This window comes from Sphaeramia orbicularis, chromosome 16 (genome assembly GCF_902148855.1).
Source record: "Sphaeramia orbicularis chromosome 16, fSphaOr1.1, whole genome shotgun sequence".
NCBI classification, from domain to species: Eukaryota; Metazoa; Chordata; class Actinopteri; order Kurtiformes; family Apogonidae; genus Sphaeramia; species Sphaeramia orbicularis.
In genome coordinates, this window is record NC_043972.1 from 21,832,527 (window position 1) to 21,850,660 (window position 18,134).

General features: G+C 37.6%; 1 pseudogene; it reads left to right on the plus strand.

The window, feature by feature from the left end:
* The first annotated feature begins 2,547 nt into the window (after positions 1 to 2,547).
* Positions 2,548 to 17,434, plus strand: LOC115435458 (mothers against decapentaplegic homolog 4-like; annotated as a pseudogene).
* The last annotated feature ends 700 nt before the right edge of the window (positions 17,435 to 18,134 follow it).

Sequence of the window (18,134 nt, forward strand, 5' to 3'; positions counted from 1 at the left end):
AAAAATGCCAAGTAACTAAAACCGTTTAACAGATGTAATGGAGTAATTTTCCTCAGAAATAATGAAATATAAAGCTGCAACACATGCTTATACTTCACTATGAGTATTTAAGTACAGCCACTACAAAATATTTCGCCAGTGGTCAACTCTTTCCATAAGCTGTGTGTGTGTGTGTGTGTGTGTGTCTGTGTTTCTCACCGCTCGTTGAGAGACACTGATGAAGTACTTCTCAGATGAAGCTTTACTGGTTTACATTTGATCAGTCTCCTTCTTCTAGGCTTATTCATTCTCCTTCAGTTTACTGAACAAACACAAATCCTGCTTTATAATGACCGAAAAAACAAGACAAACGCCGGTCAAAGGCAGACATTTTCTGATATTTTCATATTTAAATGGAATCTATGGACACCAGTCCAGATTCCAATTATTGAACTATACACTTTGATTTTTTTTAAAAAAAAAAATAAATGACAGCTACTTCGAAGTTTAAATAACAGTAGAATTTATGACGGGGACAAACTCTGGTTCGCTTTTGAGTAACACTGGCGAAAAACAAAATGAAATCAGGCAAATATTTAACTAACCAATAATTGCCGGAAAATTTAATCTGTTGGAATGTGAACGTTTAGCAAGTTACCCCTTAGTCATTGTAATGTTAAGTTAGCAATGCTCCCGAAAAATGTTGCCTATCATTCCCTTTACCTGCTTGAACTTGTCCAAGTGACGCTAATAAACTATGGAGCTAATTAGCATAAAAATGTTAAGCACATTTTGGCGCACTAGCTTATCACATCGCAGAAAATTGACTTTAAGTATAGTCTCTGTGGGCCGAACATCACAATAATTCGTAAAATTATCCGATATGTACATTTAGATCTGCAAGAAATAACAAATGTTGAATTCGTTGGTTAAAATATGTTGAAACGTGACAAGCTAGCGGCGATGCTAATCAGTTAGCATCGTTAGCTTACCTGTTGCAGCTCTTGTTTGACTCGGATAAAACAACTCAGATTGGACACACCTGACCTCAAAACAGAGGTTTTAAAATAGTCACTGTCCAGCTAACAGTTGCAAACAGTGAGTAATCTTTACAAGTTAAACCAAATGTGGAATATTTTTCAGCTAAATACTCCACTGGTACCTATAAGACTGCTCGCTTTTAAGCCACAAACTTAGACTGACGTTTGCCTATTTTAATCAGTCGCTTAATTAGTTGATTTTCCTTTAAGAGTAACTGTCAACATTCTCATTTAGTCTCTCTTTGGGGCAGTGTTAAAAAACCATCTTCAGTATGTTCAAACTCAGATGATTTTGTCGGAAGCTTGTCAAGGCAGAGGACTCTCACTCTCTGTGCTTCTGAGATTACAGAGGTAATCAGTGTTGTGTCGAATTCTACTCCCTGCCGAAAACTGCATCCCCAGCCCAGGGTGATGTAGACTTCGGCAGTATGTGTTTTTATTGTTATATGTATTTGTTTGTTTTCTATTTAAGATTTAACGTTTTAAAGTTTTATATACCTTACAGTTTGCATATTCCTTAATATTAAACAGATTTAAAAAAAAACCGTAAGTGTAGTATCTTACAATATTATTAATTAATTGCTACACTTCTACGATGGTGTTCAGAGGATGAATAAATCACAATTAATTTCATACCCTACAGTCAAAAAAGAAAAAAAAAAAAACTGTGAAAATTAACTAAAGTTAATTCGGTGCACATTGTCCTCTTCATGGCTGATTTAGGAAGGGGGAGCAGTTTTTGGCAGGGAGGAGAATTCGGCACAACAGTTAGTGGATTTGCAGACTATCTAGGGCAGGACGCCATCTTTACCACCTGATGGCGCCAAATGTCTCCGCAAGACAGGAAACCAGGTAGTGTTTCGTGCAAACACACACACACACACACACACACACACACACACACACACACACACACACACACACACACACACACACACACACACACACACACACACACACTCCCTTTTCTTTATCTTTGTGAGGACTCTCAGAAAAAACACATTCATTATCCCTTTACTCTAACTTTACTCACTACAAACATACTAACCGTTAAGTGTTAAACTAAATCTTAACCTTTAAAAACACGTTGAAAGCCACGAGGACAGAAAATGTCCTCACATTGACGGTTAAACTCCAACATTTCTCCGGATAAAGCCTTCAAAATAAAAGCATTATCAGATGCAGCTGGGTGATACTTAAAACTCCCTGAAGACAGTGTATCAGACATCTGGAATTAATTACCTACAGCCAACTTATTTATACACTTATAAACTTTATAATGTATCAGCCATGAGTTAATTTTGATGGACAGAACAGGAATAAACGGTTTGAATGTGCATCTCCATCCATATTTCAAGACCTTGAAAGAGTCAGAACAGTTAGTATGAACTTAAACAGACTTTTTAATGACAGATTATTATGATCTGATGTGTTTTTCCGCAGTGTTTCGGAAGGCTGCTTTTATTTTTATTTTTAGAAAGTGTTGAAGTTGCCTCACTTCCTGTTATGTCTGGCTGTCGGGGTAGCATGACACATCCTCCTCCTCCTCCTCTGCAGACTCAGACAGTCTGGATCAGACGGAGGGACAGACGGACAGACAGACCGACACAGCCAGCAGACCACAGCCGAGCGGAGAGAGCGGAGTCCCGGTGAGTGAAGCCGACACACACCGCTGTCTTCTCTGGTCCCTCTGGTTCTGTAACAGCTGACAACTGTTGATGCAGCAGCAAATGTCTGTTTACCTGTCTACCTGTCTGCCTGTTTTCTCTTATTTCCTCTCTATACATCAGCTACAGTGAAATGATAATTATTCATCAGTCTTGAAAGTGTTGTCTTTTTCCCTACAGTATTTTACTCCAGATTACAGAAACATTTCTTTAAGGTAACCTATAATTTACTGTATTAGCTTAATTAAAGTGTATTAAAAAATATTGTTAATATTCTGGTTTTCCTAAACATTGTTTTGCACTATTGTATGTGAATGCATATAGCGTTAAGTGTATTTTAATCAGAATGGGAAGCAACAAGTACTGCAAACTGTATTTCAGTAGTTTTTCAGTATCTGTACTTAAATGCCTGAGTGTTTGTTTTTCTGATGTCATTTTCCTTTTACTTTCTGCATTTTTACCCAAATATTTATCCTTTCTACGCCTTGCATTTTCAAAACAGGATTTCATTTTAATGCATTTAGAGGGATTATGTATATGATTATTAATATTATTTTACATCTTGAAAAACTTTACAACATCAAGACTGATAATAACCCATGAAGACCCAAACATCCACTGTCTACCAAAATCCTCTGCTGATGTAACTGTTTAATACCTGTTGATCCACTAATCCTATCAATACATGTAAATAATTGGTGTAAAATACAGTCTGTCATCTTTTCATGGTCATCAGATATGACCCATTTGGACATAGAGGCTTCATAGTGAACGTGGAAACACCGTCATCTTCTACAACAGTGATTCACCAGTAAAACCCTTGGAGCTGGATTAATGACAGTGGATGGAGACACTTAGGTTATGTTCAGTTATTGATATCTTTGCTGAAAAAGTCACTTTTTCTTCAGTTTTCTCTGTTTTTGTTGTAATATTCCTTAACTTTACTCTAAGCTTTTAAGAGCATCTACATGATCAGTAAATTAAATGTAGGAAAATATCAGATTTTCACTGGGAAAAACACAAAATACAGAAGATAATATTACAATAAATGGTGCTAAATCACTTAAGTAAGGTTAAATATAGAGAAAAATTCATTTGGGAGCTGACCAAAAAGTAACACTGGGTCCTTATGATTAACCTTAATGGATAAAGCAAAAGCGCCAAGAAAAGATGATGCCCTTGGTGAATCCATTGGTGAATGTCACACATAAGTGCCCAAATATGAAAAGATTTAAACAGTCTTACAGGTAAAATAAGATGAAAACAGCATAAAAATTGAAATAAGATAAAATAAGACAAAAATGACATAAAACACCAAATATGTTAAAATGAGACAAAAGCACAGTGAAAGACAAAATAAGATGAAAAGAGCATTAAAGACTAAGTAAAATGAAAATAATATAAAAGTTGAAATAAGACAAAATAACACATTGGAGACAAAATGTGTTAAAATAAGATGAAAAGACCACAACAAAAAAAATTAAATAAGATGAAAACAACATAAATAAAAAAAAAAGACTAAAACAACATGTTAGACCAAATGAGATAAGTTAGATGAAAACAGTGTAAACAACAAAATTGGCAAAAATCTGACTACGTCAAAGATAAATATGTGAAAAATGTAAATGACTAAATGAGACGAAGACAACATAGACACAAGACAAAATTAAACAAAGGCCACACAAAGACAAAATAAGATAAATTATGACAAAAACAATGTAAAAGACTTCAGAAAAAAATTACATAAATACTAAAATAAGAAAAAAATCAGATGTAAATGAAACAAATGACATGACAAGACAAAATTAATATAAAAGTACGAGATGTAACAACATGGAAAACAGGAAAATGATGTGATTAAAACATATTTAATGCATTTCTAACTTAAGTTACTTAAGACTGTATTCACATTGACACTGCCTATGTGGTCCTCCTGAATTATTTGACATATCTGTTGGTTCAGGTCGTCATGTCGGTCCTCAGCCCCGCCCCCAGCAGCACCGACGCCTGCCTCAGCATCGTCCACAGCCTCATGTGTCACCGCCAAGGAGGAGAGAACGAGGGCTTCGCTAAACGCGCCATCGAGAGCCTGGTGAAGAAGCTGAAGGAGAAGAAGGATGAGCTGGACTCGCTCATCACCGCTGTCACCACCAACGGAGTCCATCCAAGCAAGTGTGTGACCATCCAGAGGACACTGGACGGACGGCTGCAGGTACGTCAAAGCCCTGACCATGACCCTGATACTGTCACAACATCAACACTGAAAACTGGATGAAGGGGGTTTTGAGTTGGAAGCTTTACTGATTTAATGTCCACTGTGAAACACTAAACAAATTGGACCAAAGTTTGATTATTTATTGCATAATTGAACATCAGTATAAGAAGACACCACTGATATCATTTAACATCTTCAGTGATCAGAGGGGATAGGGCTAATGTTCAATTCAGTTAAAGTTTTGTCATATTTTTGGAACGAAAACCAGCTAATATAATTCAAAGCTGTGCATTCCTGTGGGTAACCATGGCAACAAGATGGTATGGCAAAAGTCCAGGGAAACCCAGGGTCTGCTGTATTCTTTAATTATTTAAAAAATTTTGCTTATTTGTTATTTGCAAAAGAAAAAGACATGACTTAGAATGCAACAGACTGTGCAGGTGAGGCTAAACAACCTCAGGAAATTGATATACATATAACCCACCTCAATAAGTATAAACAGTAAGATAAATAATCAGAGAAGATGCAAAAGAATTATCAGCAAATAAAAGTCATATAGATCACAAACGCATCAGTGTCAGTTTAGTGCTGAAATATATTCCAGTATATATTCCACAATAAAATTTTTTGTCCAATATCATGCATCTTCACTTTTTATTCCTTTTCTGACACCACCTATGCGTCAGACTATAAGTAATGATAATAAATACTGAATTAATTACATTATTTAGCCTGTTTGATTTTTTTTTTTATTTGATCTTATACATATAAATAGCAAAAAACCTATAGAATATACGGTACGTGTTTTAGGTGATAGGAGCAGTAAAAAATAACTCCCTCACCTATTTAACTCAGATTCACCAAGTTTATTTCTTGGTGAACAGCTTATACAGAACCTCAGTCTGAAATATAGGTAAAAAAAAAAAAGGAGCCTTTGTCATATCACACTCACGGTCACATGACTTCATCCTGTGTCAGGTGGGTCTTTATTCGTGTTCCTTCCTGTATCTGACAGACGGGTGTGGTCTGCAGTCAGACTCTAATCATCACAGCAGACGGATGTAAACATGGATCACACTTATTATATGAGGAACCAGCGGAACCACATCAGGGACTCCAGGAACCTCTGAAAGAACAAACTCTTTTAACTCCACCAAAAAAAAACCTCCTCTCACTTTTTGTACAGTTTGAATTTCAGTTAATATAAATTTTTTTCACACCTTCGACTTTATGTTCATTTTACAGACATTGACATGATACCAAACATTAATATCAGAAAAAAACCTTCTCAAAAACCTCAGATCCACCTCTGGAACCTTTGATAATCTGTCAGGCTTTCTAACATCCTGTCCAGGCCCAGTTAACACAGATTTGTTTAAAATACATAACTTTGCTGTGTTTAGATCATAGTCTATCTATTTAGTGGACAGAAGAGCTGTGATGTGATGTTTGTGATCTGCTATTTTGATTTGGTCATCATCATCTCGACTTATTGAAGCCCTTAGTGACCATATTTGGTCAAAAGGGGCAGGGCTACAGGAGTCAGAGGTGTCTTATATGAACTAAACACTCGTTTAGTGACTCAGTAAAGTGGTTAATGTAACTTATTTTCCACTGTAGTTGCTCTGTTTTTCTAAATTGGCAACTGTTGCTCACATCTGTCAGTCCACACAGTTATAATAGGTCCAGAATCACTCCTAGGAAAAAAGTTATTGCCTTCAGTGTGACTCTTCAGGAGTCGGGCCTTTTTGAAGTTGCACCTAGTGGTCATCAGTGGTATTGCACTGTGGCATAATAAACCCTGACCCTTATTTTCGATTGTGAAGTGTGGGGCTGTGTTGTGATGTGGACAAAAACACTGTTTTATAGAAGCTATGACATAGACCAGGGGTGTCAAACATACAGCACGTGGGCCAAAACTGGCCCTCCAAAGGGTTCAATCTAGCCCATGGGATGAATTGGCAAAATCCAAAAACTACACAGAGGACTGAGACAGTCAACAAGCTGCTTTTTTTTTCTGTTTTGATCACAAAGTTAATTGTTTGACTGTTGCCTCCGTGATCCAGCCCTGGATAAGCGGAAGAAAATGGATAGATGGATAATTGTTATATTTTTCAGTTCCAGATACATAAATGCTTCTTGCCTTTGTAGATGTACACTGTGATCTATAAATTGTAATGTGTAATCACAAGCTGAGGCACAATATTGTTAAAACTGCACTTCCTAAGAAATTTCAGGTTGTTCATGTTATTCACTTTTTTTTGTGAAAGGATAGTTTGTAAATGTAAAACATTTCATATTCTACTTTTTTTTTTGCACTAAAAGAAAGGGAAAAAAAATTTGGAATTGTTATTATGGCATGATTTTACTGGTCCAGCCCTGTTTGTGGTCAAATTAGGCTGTATGTGGCCACTGAACTAAAATGAGTTTGACACCCATGACACAAACACTTTGTAGTCTTTGCCTGGTAGCTCCTATGGGTCCATGGATGGACTCTATATGGAATCAGTTGTTCATTCACCATGATACTGAATTACAGTTGATTCTGTCTCTGTAACTGCTGTTGTGCAGGTAAATTTTACATTTTATTGTAATGTAACTGACTACATTCACAGCAGATGAGGTGGTTTTTGAGTAATCTGTGATCCTTTGTCCAGTGGTGTAATTAATGCTTCACATTATGTGATGTGTGTGTCAGACATGTTAGAATATTCAGAGATTATTTGTGAAACTTTTGTAAATGCTGATGCAAATCATTTTCACTGATCTGTTTGGAAGAGACTTCTGGAAAACCTCCACACACCACAAGAACTGAAGTGGAAAAGGGAGAAAATATCTGCACTTTCTTGTCCTTACATATTTTTTTCTTTCAAGATGGTCTTATTTTTAAAGCATGGGGAACCATCTGTTTCTTTTATTTTGCATAAATTTGCATCTTCACAACAACATCGATTTCAACCTAAATGGATGAAACTATAACACAAATAGATGTCAGTGAATGTCACACACAACAAACAAAGCAGGGTGAAAACAATAGAAAATAGGAAAAACAAGGCAAAATTAAGAAAATGACAAAAACAACATAAAAATAGTGTAATGAAATATGGAAATAAATAAATGATGTATCAGTAAATGATTTCTATTCACTGAAAAACTAGAGGGCTTTTAATTTGAATCGTTTTTAGGGAACTCTTGAGTTTATATTAATAGAAAAATACAGTACTTTTTATCTTTGCAAACAAGAGTGGATAAAGACAGAGTCTCACCATAAATAGGACCATTTCTACAGATTAAACAGAGGAAATTATAAAAACTTAAATCTCATACCAATAAAAGCCTGGTACCTTCTGTATGAAAGAAATAAAGGCCTGGACATTTACTGAGTTAAAAGTTACCAGTTTGATCAATGAAAAAGTACTGATAGGAGACTTTACAAACTATCAGTAAGAACAGAAACTGGTTCTGATAGTGGTTGATGGTTGATTTATGTAGTAATATTATTTAGTAGTTTGACTTAGTTGATTAGTTCAACACATTTTGATTCAAATCAGAGATGGTTAATTTTTTGCAGTATTGGCCTTTAAAAACCCACTATAGTTTGACCTGAGTAGGGACTGGAGGGAAATGTGAAATGTTTTCTTTTGTATTACTCCTGAACCATTCAGCATGTCTTAAATTTGAACTTTGACCTTGCCGTATGTGCTATGTACTTTAGTGAGGATTGAATCCACAAGTGCTTTAAAGGTTTCTATGACTTTCATCTGGATTAAACAAGGTGTGAATGTTCTGTAACTTTGTGAGATCCACAGGTGGCTTTAGTATCTGTGAAGCATCACCCTGAAACATTTCTGTTAGAACCGTTCTTTTAAACTTCCTACCCAAGCTCACTGGATCATCTGTATCATATGAAACCTCACCAGGGCCTTTTGAGAACCTGTGGAACCTCCAGAGGAACCCTGTGACCCCAGAGTAGAACCCTGGAGCTAATTAAGACTCAGATATACTCTGATCTGTTGGCTCTACTTCTATAAAACAGTGTTTGACCCAGAGAATGTCACAGAGAATGTCTGAAACAAAGCCACAGATGGACAGATTAAACAGTTTCACAGTGTCTGATGTAAAAGAGACTGAACTCAGTGTTTTCACTGTTGAAGGAGCAGGAGGAAGGGCAGGAGGCTTGTTTTGTCTGAAACACAGGAAAGGGGCGGGGCTACATTAAGCCAGACAGACTCTGTGTGTGTGTGTCTGTGTGTGTGTGTCAGACAGGGGAATGTGGACTCGTCTCGGATTCAGACTCAGATCTCACACCACACATTTCTACACTGTAAAAAAAACTCCCTGTGTTCTGATTTTAATGTCTGTCAGTTTTAATAACGTGAGGCTCACAGTTTATTTACTTTTTGCTGCTCAGGGACTAAACAAAGAAGACTGTAAGAATGGAGTTGTATTTTAACTTGAGTACAAATCTGAAGCTCCACAAAAATTAATAATAACATTATTTTTATTAATAGTAGTAGTAATAGTGTCACAGATCATTTTAGCCTTAAATATATACTGCACTGAATCCAGTCATCCATTCAATTTCCACTGTACCTGTACGTCTCCGCTTGTGTCGATATATTCTACTTTTTCCCTTATTCCTTAAAAGACAAATTCCTTGTAGAGAGGCAAAATCCCACCCCTTCTGCTGTGTCTCATGGGACCAAACTTTGGAAAATGTATGCACAGAGGTCAATGGTGAGAGATTAATAAGTTTTATCAATGTAAAAGATAACTTTGCCACAAACAGCGACTTTCTTGATGCATCAAGATGGTGAAGTGGTTTGAGTGATGTCAAGAATAGCTTGAGTGCTGCACCTAAGGCTTATATTGCAGAGAAAATGCAGTGAGTTAATCTATTCAATCTAGGAGAATATGACTGGTTTCTTTAGTAAATAGCTGTGCAATAACGGATAGTGTGCAGTATTATTATGCACATTATAATGAAATAAGCTCAAGGTATACTTCTTTGCTTCTTTAACCCTCAAAGAAATGGAATAGTTTCTGTGATAACTGACCTGTTCTAGAGTATACAGTTTTTTCTAAGCTTTAGTATCAGCATTATCTGATTCAGAACTTCAGGTTTTAGCTGATTCATTTTAAGTCTCACTTACATTTGCTTTGACTTGTCATTAAAAAATGAATGGAATTGAACAAAAAATATGGAAGTTTTACTGAGTAGCTGAGACAGATACTGTAGGAAATGTTTTGTTATTTAGAAAGTTGTATGTCTATGTCTAGAGTGTAGTTCTAGGTCTAGGGACATGATTCTCACTTAGGGTGTGAGAGGTCCTAGGTTCAAATCCTGCATGAGCCCAAGGTTCCATTCATTTCAATCAATAAATATGTACTCTTATGTTTATGTTGTCTACATTGAAAACAGGTACATATAGGATAGTTCTCCTGTCAGGGCCATGAAGACCTGGAGTTGGTCCCCGAGAGCTGTCAGTGGCCGCTCACTGCTCCTAATATGCTAATGGCTCAGGAGGTAGAGCGAGTTGTCCAATAACCAAAGGGTTGGTGGTTCGAATCTTGCTGTCTTGGTCATGTGCCTTTGTGTCTTTGGGCAAGACGCTTCAACCACCAACACCTCATTCATGCTGGTGTATGCCTATGAATGTTCTGTGGTGGTCAGAGGGGCCATTTGGTGTGAATTGGCATCCATCAGCCAGGCTACAAATGTAGTTTACCACCACCAGAGAGTGAATGTGTGAGCGAATGAATAAGGGATCAATAATGTAAAGTGCTTTGGGTGCCTTGGAAAGCGCTATAGAAATCTAATCCATTATTATTATTATGCGTATGTTTATTAGGTTGGGCAAAATGCAGAGAATGAATTCCCCTATGAACAATAAAGGGAGTTAACTTTTATTTAAACTTAAATTAAGAACTGATGGTGAATCAAAGCTACTCAACATTAGGACTTAATCATATTCACCAAGGACCCTCTGAGGGTCCAGATAAGACACTAAGAAACTCCACTTTTAAAGCATGTGGGTGGGTTAAGTGGTTAAAAAGTTAATGAGCATATTTGTAAAATAGCCTTTGCAACCCCAGATGGTGGGCTTGGTATTTGGGGGTCCAAATTTTATAACACTAGGAATAAAGCAATTAGTCAGTCAGTCTGAGGGCAGATCATAGACTGAGAATAAACATGGACACAGAGCAGTGTGACATCTCTAAGGGCTTCACTTTGTGTTGAAAAGCAATCCAGACATGATGCAACATTTTAGGCGAAGCAATGACTAGAGGTGAAGTATTTGATACATTTATTCATTTAATAATAAAAGTAACATGCTGTCAAGTAATAGTCCATGTGCATCAGATAAAACCTGTCATGTGACACTGAGCCAATCCACTCATGATGACATGACCATGTGACCCCTGTTTAGTCTCCGACATGTTGGTTTGGTTTGAGTAGAATACGAGGCAGTGAGTTGTTACGGAGGACGGATGTTTTCCTGCGTAGTATGTGTGTGTTCGTGTGTTTTGTCTACAGTTTTATCCCTGCCCTTCACCTGACCACACAGAACACACTCTGCTCTGATAGGATGATTCACATGAAGAGTTCACTCTGTTTCCGACCTCCAGAAAAAAATCATTTTCCACTGCATCGGTACAATATGTGAAATTCAGATTTAAATTAGTCCACGACTATTTTGATCGTCAAAAATTGGTTTGAGTAATTTATAAAACAAGTAAGTAGAAATTACAGCTTGTTAAATGTGAATATTTTCTGGTTTCTTTCCTCTTCTGTGACTGTAAAGTGAATTTGTTTGGGGTTTGAGCCAAATACAACAGTTTTAGAAAACCAAATAAGCAGTCAGTAAAGTAACAACAGTTCATTTGACAGTGAAAATAATTTTTAGTCTTAATTAATATTGGGAAAATGATGTTAACACATAACCTAAAGAGCTTTTCACTGGCTTATAAATAATGCATTCAGTGTAAAATACCTCATATTTCAGATGATTTGAAGGCTAATATTCATGTTCATAATTACATAGACACTACAGTTTTATTTTTCAGCATCAGACAAATAAATCAAATACTCCATGTTCAAACTAATTTGTTCAGAAAGTAGAGACAGCATTTTTTACAGTGTGTTGAGGCCTGGCTGTTTCTCACACACATAACACTAATCTAACCTAATTCTAACCTTAACACTCTAACCAAGTCTGAACCATCAAACACACACTTAGAGGAGAGACGGCATGTCCTCACAAACCATAATGTCCTCAGAAAGACAGAAACACACAGCAGTGAGGTCAGACATGGTGTCATAGCGGTGGTTTGGCCTGATGGGTTCACACAGTGTTTCCGTGGTAACCGCTGCTCGCCATGACTCAGTGTGTTCTGATGGTTTATTTACATTTCCATGAATGAAGTTTCCTCACTGACTCTCTGACCGTCTGCCTGTCTCTTAACAGCAGTGGTGGAACGTAACTCAGTACTACTGCACTTAAATACACATTTGATGTACTTATACTTCACTTCATTATGTTTTTCCAGCATTTTCTACAGGTTTGTACTTCTGCTGCACTACATTTCAGAGGCAAATGTTAGACTTTTTACTACATCATAAATGTCTGACAATTTTTTTTTCTTTGACTCTAAAGTTCCGTAGTGGTTCTGGAAGATTGACTCACTACTCCCTCTAATGGTCACATAAATCCACTAAACTGTTGGTATAAGTAAATTCCATATCTCCACAATCCAATACAGTGGTTTCTTTGGCATATATCCAGAATTATTTATTCTAAACACTCTCATGACAATTTTAGATAATTTTTAATCATCTGAAAGTTGAAGTACAACATATTGCCCTGTTAAGCCCTAACATCATGCAGTATTTGTTCTAACGTCAATCCAATAAATGCCTTTAACATGCTTATGAAATGTTCCATGTCGACAGAAATTTATTTGAATGTCTAAAACATATATATTCAACTTAAAGAAAGGGTCTGAATACTCCTCTGCATCCACATCTACCTTCCTGTATGTGTTCAGGTCGCAGGTCGTAAAGGTTTCCCTCATGTGATCTACGCTCGTCTGTGGCGTTGGCCTGACCTGCACAAGAACGAACTCAAACATGTCAAGTTCTGTCAGTTCGCCTTCGACCTGAAATACGACAGCGTCTGTGTGAACCCCTACCATTATGAGAGGGTGGTGCCCCCCCCTGCAGGTAAATAAACCATACAGATTCCTCTCCTTATGAGGGGGTGGTCTCCTCCTTCTCTGAGTGTGATCATCTGAACACCCCACCCTGTCCTCCTTCAGGTCCTCAGACTTTGATAAAAGAAGAGTTCGTACAGGACTGTCTTCAGATTGACCTGCCCGCACACTCGGACCCCTATGTTCATCCCCATCCCATCAGTATATATCCCAGCATGCCTCTCTCTCCTCCAGGTGAGTTGACTAGTCTATGTACTATTAGTTGAGCTTCTACTTACATTATATGGAATAATTGCAAAATTATTCATATTCAGAGAATTCTGTTACTTTATTCAAACCAGATCCATTCTTCACGTGTAGACATTATAGTTCCTGTCAACAGTATTTAGAAGAAAAGTTACATTTTCCCTTTCAGCTCATCAGCTCATATTAACTGCTGTTAGTTCACCACCTACTGTTAGTAGGTGTTCATAACTAAAAACGTAATGATTTTCTTAAAATCACACATGCTGCCATAGAGGTTCAAGGATCAAGGTACCTTTATTATCCCCGAAGGGTAATTTATTTTGCAGCCAGCGGAACAATCAGCAAGAAGGCAGACAAAAACAAATACAATAAATACAACAATACAGGAATAAATACTTAGTGTCATTAACCAGCCGGATGGCAGATGGAATAAGTGATTTTTGAACCTATTGGTTCTGCACAGTGGTTGGCTATATCTATGACCTGATGGAAGCAATGTAAATTCATCAGATAATGGATGACTGGAGTCAGCAATAATGCCTCTAGCCTTTTTCAGGGACCTGCTGTTATACAGGGCATGAAGATCAGTTAGGGGAGTGCCAGCAGTTTTAATGCAAATTCTCACAATTCCCTGAAGACAATTTCTCTGTTGAGCCAAAAGTGACCCATGCCAACAGATAAAAGAAAAGGTTAAAATGGATTCAATAAAACAGGAGTAAAACATTCTCATAAAAGTTGTGTTGACATTAAAAGTGTGAAGTTTGTGTGTACTTAAGTATTAGTCACAGAAAATAGTATGTTCCAACATGTATAGAACAAATCAGGTTTCCAGTTCAAAGACAAAGCCTATATAACACAACTATCTTAATAATACAGCATATGTACAATGTACTGTACTAATATAACATACTTACTGTATGTACTGCAGGAGGTGCCGGCTGCAGCAGTGGAGGAGGGGTTACAGAGGCTCAGGGTCTCCTTCAGATCGCCCCACCTTCAAACCTTGGGGGCCGAGCCTCCCCACCCCACCCAAACCCTCCTCACACCCCTCACACCCCAGACCTCCTCAAACTCCTACACCCACCCCGACTCCAACCACGACACAGCAGAGTCCTGAGTACAGCAACACACCTAGACCTGGTACCGTACCTGATGTTAACAGTACTATGTTTATAATAAACCTGTACACCAAAGTACTAAATCTGTACTACACCTGCACACACCTGTTATACACTGAAGTACGCCTCAAACCCCCAGACCACTTTAACTCTCCACCCCACCTACTACACAATAGAGCCCTGAGATAAGCAGCCCAACAACATTCAATACTGTACCTGTAGTACATGGAGTACTGCACCTGGACTACACCTGAACTACATCTGTTCATGCTGATACACAAAGGGCGACATCTGTACATATACACAAAGCACTAAACTTGTACATATGTACCTCTACTACCTCTGTAAAGTACTACACCATACACAGTCTTTTATACATATACTACACTGGATTATACCTGAATTAATTCCAAATACTACTGTATCATCATCATCATCATCAAATAGTAATATATATTCACCTGAATCTGTTTCTGTGTCTCTACAGTCATCTGGACAGGTAATAGTCCCGCCCCCTACAGTCCTGCAGGACCTCATCAGAGTGGGCGGAGCCACCAGCAGCAGCCTCCATTACATCATCACCATGCACCCAATACTCATTTCTGTATGATGTCCTCTTATTGAGTTTTATTTTACCGTACAGTGTGATGTTCCTTTATAATTGATAGCTGATGTTCTACAGGGTCGCAGCATCACAGCACAGCTCCTTATCCACAACCAGTGTCCAATCATCCAGGTACACAAACACAGAAACACACACAAACCATTCAACTCCTTAACAACCTCAGGTGTAGATTAGCCCAGTTACACATGTACTTCACTTTTTTCTTGTTGTTCTGCTGTCTGTCTGTTTTCAGGTCCAGAGTTTTGGTGCTCTATCTCATACTTTGAGTTGGATGTTCAGGTGGGTGAGATGTTTAAGGTCCAGTCCAGTTGTCCTCTAGTCACTGTGGACGGATATGTGGATCCTTCAGGAGGAGATCGATTCTGCCTTGGACAGCTGAGCAACGTCCACCGTACGGCTGCCAGTCATCGGGCCAGGTAACCAGTTTAAACCAGATTAAACTGGTTTAAAGCAGCTTGAACTAGTGTACTGACATACAGGAGAATAATACACATAATTTACACAATAATGTGATGTAGCCTCTATGAAACCACATCAGAATAACTGTACAAAACTCTAAATACATACATTGATTGAAAATAGCATCCCATCAATATTTTTTCAACATTATGTTTCCATTTTATTTTGGCTTGTGGCATTTTCTAAAGGATATTGTTTTCATAACAATTTGTTTTTAAATCTTAAATTCACTGTTCCACTGTTTTTTCCTGTACAGGCTCCACATTGGTAGGGGTGTTCAGCTGGAGTGTCGAGGGGAGGGGGATGTCTGGATGCGTTGCCTTAGCGACCACTCTGTGTTTGTTCAGAGTTTCTACCTGGACCGAGAAGCCGGCCGAGCACCAGGAGATGGAGTTCACAAAATCTACCCTGGAGCTTATATCAAGGTGATGACACAGTGAAAGGATGAACACACCCTGCATCTGGTGACCAGTCTGTGTCTCACCTGGCTGTCTGTCTATCTGTCTGTCTCACCTGTCCGTCTGTCTCTTCAGGTGTTCGACCTGCGTCAGTGTCACAGACAGATGCAGCAGCAAGCAGCAGCGGCTCAGGCAGCCATTGTGTCTCAGGCGGCAGCAGTTGCTGGTGCAATTCCCGGTCCGAGCAGTGTGGGAGGCATCGCTCCAGCTGTCAGTGAGTAATACCAATCTCTCGAGAAACACACAGCTGTGAATAAAGAAATGAACTAACCAGCTGTTGACCAGTTGTTGAAATTTTAGGCCACAAAATGCTGTGTTTGTACATAGTGCATTAATAGGTGTTGACCTTTAACCCCTTCCTTTACAGACGTGTGCTCATCAGCAGGCCTTGGTGTGGATGACCTTCGCAGGTTGTGTATCATTCGTCTGAGTTTTGTTAAAGGCTGGGGTTGTGATTATCCGCGGCAGAGCATTAAGGACACGCCCTGCTGGTTGGAAGTTCACCTACACCGGGCGCTGCAGCTGCTCGACCAGGTGCTGCACACGCTGCCACCGCGGGAACACACACTCTGACATGGACAACCAATCACAGCTCAGTGTTTGAGGCGTGTTATTGACCAAAACTTTCCAGAGACGCACAGGCGCCTGATGACATCACAGTCCCCGCCCACCTCATCCTCCTCCAGACAGGTGTGCTCACTCTCATCATTCCAGTTTTCATGGATACCAGCATCCAGCATCATTAAAGGGTCAGTTCATCTAATCACTAAAAAATATTTTCATTATATAATCTAAAACATAAATGTTTAACATAACAATTTGTATTTTATAGTAATAAAATTATCTATGTAATAGTTAGACCCATAAGCTGTGTTCTTCTCTGATTTGTCAGAGAAATTACATTTTTGTTATTGCAAAATACAAAAACAACAAGGAATGCAAAACAACAAAGAATTTGATGACACAGAGCTAATTTTTCTAATTTATAATCTTGAGTTCAGAACGTAAAATGTAATTTTGTGTTTTTAAGCAGCTTATATTTGTATCAGCAGGTGGCAGCAGAATATAAATAAACAGTATGAACATTATACTGTTTTTTATGCGTATTGCATTCACATGAAAAAATAAAAATCGGCTCTGTTTTTCTGAATTAATGAGATAATTATCTCGTTAAAACAGAGCCAATTTTTTTTTTATTTTTTCATAAAATCGTTTCTTGTAATTATGAGATAATTATCAGTTTAATTCAGAAAAACAGAGACGATTTTTATTTTTCCATGTGAATGCAATACGCTTCCATAGTTTACTAACTGGAAATGACAAAGAAAACTTATTTGTCAGCTCTTATTGCAGTCCATATTTCTTTATTCTTATTTGTAAAATGTCTTCACTTTGTAAAAACACAAACATGTACTATAAATAAAAAAAGAAATTTCGTGAAAAGATTTACCTAAATATTAAGAAATTAATAGAATGTGACACAAAACTTGTTCATTTTATTTCCTTGTTCTTATAAAGTAAAACCCTTGATTTTTCAGTTTTGAGCAGTGTTTTTTGTACCAGCAGAGTCAAAATGAGCAGAGGGTTGTAAGTGTGAAAGCTGTGACTAAAAATGATCTGTATAAAGTTTAACCATGTTCCTTTGTTACAGCAGGATGAAGTAATGTGAGTCAAAAGTGCGTTTAGTTATTTTCTCATGAGAATTCAATGGGAAGTTTTTCACAATTTTGTGTGATTTTCGTGGTTACTTGAATCGCAAAACATTATCTGAATGTTTCACACATCTTTATATAAAGATTATGTGTAATTTATGTGAACTGGCCCTTTATATTGATAATAATACTCAAATCCGAGCCCTGCTGGAGATCTTTATTTTTTAATGTTTATTTATTTCATTGATTAGCTACCAAAGATCTGTTTTTTTGCTTCTGTTGGTATCATATTCTGTTTTCTTTGTGATTCACTATTTATTCTGTTGTTACTCTCTCTATAATTTTATTTACCATTTAACAGTTTTTAACAGATTTTATACTGAAAATGTGTCAGATGTTTGTTCAGATGAAACTTTTCTGATGAAAATAAACCTGTTGTTTCCTCTGTGTCTTTGTGTTCT